The sequence below is a fragment of the Alnus glutinosa genome, chromosome 2 (genome assembly GCF_958979055.1).
Source record: "Alnus glutinosa chromosome 2, dhAlnGlut1.1, whole genome shotgun sequence".
NCBI classification, from domain to species: domain Eukaryota; kingdom Viridiplantae; phylum Streptophyta; class Magnoliopsida; order Fagales; family Betulaceae; genus Alnus; species Alnus glutinosa.
In genome coordinates, this window is record NC_084887.1 from 25,490,278 (window position 1) to 25,498,199 (window position 7,922).

Here is a 7,922-nt window from a genome sequence, read left to right on the forward strand (position 1 = left end):
TCTATCACAAAAAGAAGACATTAGACAATCTCATCTATGAAATCAGGATCATCACAAGGATCCTGATAATCCTGATACACAACAGTGTCAGTACTTGCACAATCATCTATGAGAGGGCGGTTATTACCACAAACTCATAGTTCTATAAGTGAGCTAACTGCCATTCAATAATATCAATGATTTACACGTTATTTAAGGAACAGAGATAACATAATAATGTAGTAACAGTTTTCTATGCAAAGTTTAACAGTTTAATATAGTCATTGCACTCCACTCATTTAGAGCCGGTACTCGATTAACGTCTTTCTCGAAGCCGTTCCATCTACATTACATTATAATTAGCTTATTTTCGCACTAGCAGAGTACGTTCCACGTCACTCTACTAGCACTTTGAGAGACGTTCCAATCAATATGAATTATTGGGTTTTCGGTTTCAGACACTATTCTTATCCTGAATGTAACGCCCCGCCTTTTACAAAAAGGCGTAAGTGAAAATTTCAAATTTTCACGTGACATTACGACATCATCAGAGTTAGGATTTGGCAGCGGAATATAATATATCCAACAGTCTTGGATTAAATAACACGATAGAGCTTCTAACTGAAATACTTCTAGACATTTATAAAGAAAATACTTAGACCAAATACATGGAAACAAGTGTCAATAGTGACACAAAAGAATGCATGAGAATCATTAGCAATCTTGTCAACATAAAATGTTATAAACACAGAAGACTACAAACAAAATACAAATTATGTATCCTTAGCTTTTAAACCTCTTGAGCTCTAATATTCATTTATTAAACTTGCACAAATATACATATATATAGAAACAAAAACATAAAATACTAAAGTGAGTCCACTGTTTCCAATAATATAATGAATACTGATTTATTTAATAAATGCAACATAATGCAATGACTTTATAATCACATGTATACACAATATATGAACCATGGTAGCTAATCATAGTCATATATCGAATATAAATGTAACCATAAAGCAATAATATGATAGTTTTAAATGCAAAGTTTTAGGTATTTCCCTTTTTCCACTACTTTGTTGGCCTTGGCACGATTAGCGTGTTATTTGAAATCTTGGTTTCCTCACTTTAACTTTTAATTATATTCTTTGGGAGCCTTGGCTCCTGGAAACCTTGGTTTCCCTGGTGACCTTGGTACACCAGTTTTTGTATTTATTAATATATTTTCAGGTACTTCCTCATTCACTGAGAACCTTGGAACTCAAGTGTAGCCTCATGTACCCACTGTGGATCTTGATCTAACAGCTTGTTATTAGACAGATTATTCAAAATAATAAAACGTGCAAAGTCACATGCGCAAACAAGTAAATAAAGCAGTAAACATATATTATAGGAAAAGCCAACCAGCTTCGTCCTCAGTAAGTGTAGAGATACTTACAGTCTTTTGGTGCAGTTCTCATAATAGTTCATTCTCTGCAATAAATATGTATTTACATACAAAGTGTTAACATTATTACTTGGGGATATTCATTATTTCACTCTTAGGTGTCACATCTAACATGACGCCTTATTTGTTTATATTTATACATATATAGAAACATTCATGATTTTATTCATTAAATCATTCACACCTATTGTTACGAGTTTTAAGGACTTATCATAGCATGTTAAAATTTCACCTATTAACTTAATATATACATATAAATAATACTCAACCTTTTTCTTTTCTTTTTTTATAAAAATACTAATACTTTTATCAAAACCCAATTTCCTCGAGCCCCACACCAACCCACAACCATTTATACAGAAATTTCAGTATCAAGACCCATCCAGCCGTGACAAGAAAATTCACACGGTTTTCGGCCAGAATCACAACCAATCATCAAATCCAAAACTAATACACGACCGAGGCTTCTAGTCTAAAAACAGGGAAGACAAAGGCAATACTCATAGCTGAAACTTCTCAATAATTATCCAACAAAACTCAAATTTCCAAAACTCAATTAATCACCAATTCACATAACCGGCTTAAACTCAGTAACAACTCCACAATTAGTATAAGGCTAAAATCAACACACATGAAATGCACAATACTAATTCCCAAATTCAAAATTGGCTAAAAATGCTACAAAACCGAATTACACCACAACACACACACACACACACACACACACACACACACACACACACACACACACACACACACACGGGTTGAAATAGGGAAGGCACCAAACACGGTTCAGCCACGAATCAACAACAACAAAATACCCATCACCGAAACTTCACCCAAATCAGCCAATAATCATCAACAGTAACCCAAAACTAATTAAGCCAAATCACAAGAAATTACCTAGGGATTTTTTGTTCAAACACAGAGAAATCCACCGTGTAAGACCCATTGAAATCGTCGGAAGATCGTCATTAGATTTCCGAACAGAACTGCCTAAAATCATGTCCCACGTTCCACCGGAGTCGACCCACCAGAAATCGACCGGAAATCGCCACTGGGACCGGCCGGAATCGCGCCTCTGGGTCTCGTCGGAGGGTCGGGTTTCTGCTGGGTTTGATGGGTTCTAGTTCTGGGTCCTCTCCTTCGTCGGTTTCTCAAGCAACGACCACCAGAAATCGAACCTCCGGTGGTCTATCCCTCCCCTAGTTCTCCATCTCTCCGGTCTCACTCTCCCTCTCCAGCTCTCTCTCTAGCTCTCCCACGGTCTCTGTTTTCCTCCTCTCTCGTGGTGGTGAGAAAAGAAGAGAAGAAAGAAGAACAAAAAAGGAAAAGAAATAAGATAAAGGGGAAAAGGATCGGGTCTCTCCTCTCATCTCTTATTTCTCAATTTCCCCATCACTCTCACTTCCCCTTCTCCCACGATCGCTCATTTTCAGAGACTCGGACGGAAACAGGGAAAGGAAAGAGTAAGAAGAAAAGAGAAAAGAAAGAGAAGAGAAGAAGAAGAAAGGAAACTCAGTAACTTAAACTGAGTGGTGCGAATTCTGTTGAAGGAGAAGTGGGTTTAATATATAGAGGTAATAAACTATGGTTAATTTTTACTGCAGTTAAATTAACATGAGTTAAAAGGTAAAATATCGGATTAACCCATGGTTAAATTTACCTTAGTTAGACTAACCTTAGTTAACCTTAAAAATATCTAGTTAACCCATGGTTAACTTTTATCTGGTTAAATTAACTAGAGTTACTTTTAATAAAAACTAATCATAAATATTTTTATATTAAATCTTTTTCATTAATAACTCACTAGGGTATAACTTTAAATCCGTTTTGAGTCCAATTCATTTCATAAGTAATGTTAATTTTTAAATAACATTATTAAACCAATAATATTATTATACCAAATAATATTATGCCAAAATAATATCATGTACAATAAATATTTCAAAATAATATTATTCCACAAAATATTTTCATATAATATTAGGAATATTATTATTCCAACTAATTCCCCAAATATTTAGGCTTGTCTATTATCAAATAAGAACAGGTAGCACATAAATATGTAATTATCAGAATAATGTCGATCAAGCGACTTTACAGTCGATTGAGCGATTATCAATTGACAGGTCGATCAAGCGACATGTACTGTCAATCGAGCGATTGAAAGTGTGAATTAATCACTACGAGTCTTAAATTCTATTTAAGGCGCCCTGTCTTAAAATCTAGGGTATTACACTGAACCTTTGGAAAACGTTGCTCCCAATATTAATAGGTTGATTATTAACAGTATGTAATAATCAGTCACGCGCATCCAATTAAAATAAAACATAAACACAACACTATTGAAATCCAGTACTACCCTCAGTAAGTAATTTATACTTACAATCATTTGCTTCCACGGGGTCCACAAAAATATCAACTAAAAGGTTATATTCATGAAATACTAGATCAGCAAATAGTGCTAAGAAAATTATCATTTATTACTATCTCTTCTAGTCCTTTATTAGATGAATTTATTATTTGTTTAGATATCTCCATAACTACATTTTATTCACAACCTTATCATTTTATTATAACAAATGAGATCATACATATATATATATATACTATTTCATCTAAGTATATTCCTCTTTAGCATTACGTTTTGAAACCTTTAACTTCTTGTATTTAACACTACAATAAATAAGTATATTTATATATCCTATGTAATGCACCATCCTTACATATATATATATTTACATACATTCATATCAAGAATATACATATACATATACATAACTATATATTGTTTTTAGTATTTAATTAAGCAACCCGTGAACTTGCCTATTTGATTAATTTCTTTAATACTCTCCACCCTACTGCCACTTTTGTATTTTTTTTTTTTTTATCCCTTTTTGGTACAGGTTTAATCTCCCTTTTTTTGCACTACCCAAACACCAACTTGCCACAAAACAATTTTTCCATTTACCCATATGTTTTCCCTTAACCTCCTTCAATTTTTCTTCACTGTTTTCCACTAAATTCTGTACACTAACACCCAACCACAGCACTACCACTCACACTCACACACGTTCACTTTTCTTGATAACAAAAATCACACTCACACACTTTTTATCAAACACTAACAGCATGTGCACATAAATCCGCATACTTGTTACACATGTACACACACACGGCTTTCACCACTAAGTGCACTCATATATATATATATATATATATATATATATATATATATATATATATATATATATATATATATATATATATATATATATATATATATATTTATCCCACCACCATATACATACACGTCCACCACAAAACACAACACACGTTTACCTAAAACACTCCCACATGCAGCACTTTACACCTAAACATACACCTGTACACTCCATGACAGCACACACGGCTTCCCCTGGCCTTCTTGAACACAGCACACACTTATACTTTTTCTGTTTCATGACAACACACCCTTCACTGTTTCAGCACCTCATACATGTCCTTAGCACACATGTCTATCACTTATTCACACTCTCCAACTCACACGTTTCAGTTCTTTAGTAAACAAGTTCGGTTTATCACAGCACACACACATTTGTCATTTTTCTGGTTCTGCTATGTACATACATATATATCATTTTCGGGTTCTGCTATGTACCTACATATATATTTAAAACATGCATATCCCTCTTCCACCTAAACATTTATCTATATATATATATATATATATATATATATATATATATATACATATCATGTTATTTTTCTACTTTAGGAAGCTACCCGTTTCTTCTTAGATGAAGTAAGTGCTACACTTATCTCTTTTTCTCTGCTGCTGTTAACCAAATTCAAGAGTCTCTAGCAACCATATAAAAAGAAGAACAAGTAAGGACACGATTATATGGTGAAAAATAGAAGATTTCCTCTGTTCAACCGAGTAAAGAGAGAACCTATTGCGGATTGTGAAAACCAGTAGTTGCTGTCCGGAAATTAGAGGTTGGTTTGAGAGTTCATGTTGAGCTTCTCTTTGTCTTTTTAAAGGCTACTGACCGAATGAGTAAGGAATGAAACTAAAACTGAGTTTCATGGTTCATCTTTCAGTTGTATATTGAACATACCGTGAAGGAACAAGGTACAAGGTGTATCACTTGTTCTCAAGAACTTCAAACAACAAAGGTAAGAGGAAATGTAAAAACAAAGAGTTGAAGTTTTTTTCTGTTGTCTTGCTACTGGCCGGTTAATATCACAAGGAGGAAAGATGTGTACAAATCTCTAGGCTCTTCTCCATGTTTTAATAACAGAAACGGCAATGAGTGGATGGTTTTAGTTCTGTTTTTTCTGCTCTAACCGAAGGCAGGGAAGGTTGTAGAAATTCTAATACAAAAATGGAGTTCGGTCGATATTTTTCCTGAAAAATGGCTGAAGCTTGAATTCATATCTATAGAGAACGTGAGGGGTCCAGATTCATTTAAGCAAAATGATCTATGGTTAGGGAGTAACCAAGTGTTCGGTGAATGCTTGATTAGGATATAAAATCATCATTAGATTTCTTAAATATCTCTTATCCCTTTTAACTATAACTTGAATTCCAGCTAATTGAGCTAACTAACTATTTTCTGGTTTCACCCGAACTAAGACCTCTCTCACTCATTTTCAAACTTATATTTCACCCTAAAATATCCTATAAGCAGTGATAATTACTAAACACAAATATCACTTCCAGCTAAGCGTTCGGTACTGTTCACTCAATAACTTCCAGCTTGTTAACTCTTGTATCCTTCAACCACAAATTCTGGTTCATCACTACTGCCGAGTCTATTGCATGGCTTGGTTTGTTTCTATTTAAGCTAAGTTTTATGGGGTCTATGATGGTGGTTCACACTCTTAAAAATACCCTAAAAATTAGTGTTTCATACTAAGTTCCCTTAAGCTAGTATATCGGTGGCTCTAGGAGTCATCATCTTTATGTTTGTGTTTGTCAATCCGGGTAGTCACACACACACACACACACACACACACACACATATATATCACTCAATTATACATTTATATATTTATATAACATACCCTATAATTAGAACTTCTTGCAGGAATTAATTAAACACATGTGTATATGTAGATCAATTAAGTCTAGTATTCTCACATGTGCATATTCACATTTATTAAAGACGTATACTTATATTTATGCATTAACTAAACTTTTATTTATCTATCATTTCAATACATATTTATTTTAAGTAATTTATTTTTCTCGGGCGTCACATTGAGCTATAGCTCGATCAATTATTTACTGAAGTCAGTCTACCATCAAGTAATTGTGGATTACCTTAAGCTCTTTGGATCTATCAATTTTGTAACTACTGCAAATTATAATTTGTATAAAAATAATAATGGGTGCACGACTACCCTGCTCTTTTGACTTTAAAATATATTATATCATCTTGCAACTGAAATATAATAAATACATAAACCATAAAGACAAAGCTAGAACAACAGATAAATTTAGAACTTTTATTATTACTACAGTACAAGTACACCAAATATCTAATCAATTATAAAATAATGGGAACATTACATAATTTGTCTAATCAATAATATCCACATAACAATTTTCCACAATTATGCTACATAATTTATTTAAGGAAAACTCCACTTAATCCCATTTAACTTTAATAACATTTGCAATTACCCCCTTAAACTTCAAAAACTCCAAATTTAGTGTATCCATCTTTCATTATTTTTTTTTCCCCATTTCACCAATTCATTATGATTTTTTTGTTAAAAATCGTAACACAGGGTGTCAAAATTCACAAAATACTTCCAATTTTTTTAGAAAAAAATAAAATAAAATGCAAGGATTCGGGCATTTGTCAGGATTTAACAGGATTTGTAAAAATACGTACAAGTTAATCTTTTTAATTTTCTATATTTATTTATTTTTGAAAAAAAATATGGGTATTTTTGAAAGTTTGACAGTATTTAACGTAAAATCATAACAAAATGGCGACATTGAAAAAAATTAAAATATGAATACACTAAATTGATAATTTTTTAAGTTTAAGAAGGTAATTGCAAAAGCAGAGACAATTCGGCGAGGTTAAGTGAAGTTTTCCATTTCTTTAATTAGAAGGTCCCCTCTTAAATCCTCGCTTTCAATGACACTCTAATCCCTTATTCTCTTTAGCTCATTATCTCAATCCATCATTCTCATTTCTATTCTCATAAAGTATTTTTCACTAATTCTAAAATTATGATTTGACTTCGAACTAAACCTTCATTATTCTACCTACTCCCCTTCACCTTAAAATAACTCGTGCCTTATTTGGTTGAACTTAATTCCTCAAGTCCCCTAATGCATTAATCCCCTGTCACTGGGCAACCAATTGCATTAAATTTCTCAGTCACTAGCTCCTTATAACAAAGGCTAAGTAAAAGCCTATTTACATGTTCTTATTTTGGTTTGATCGAATGAACTGCGATCAAATTA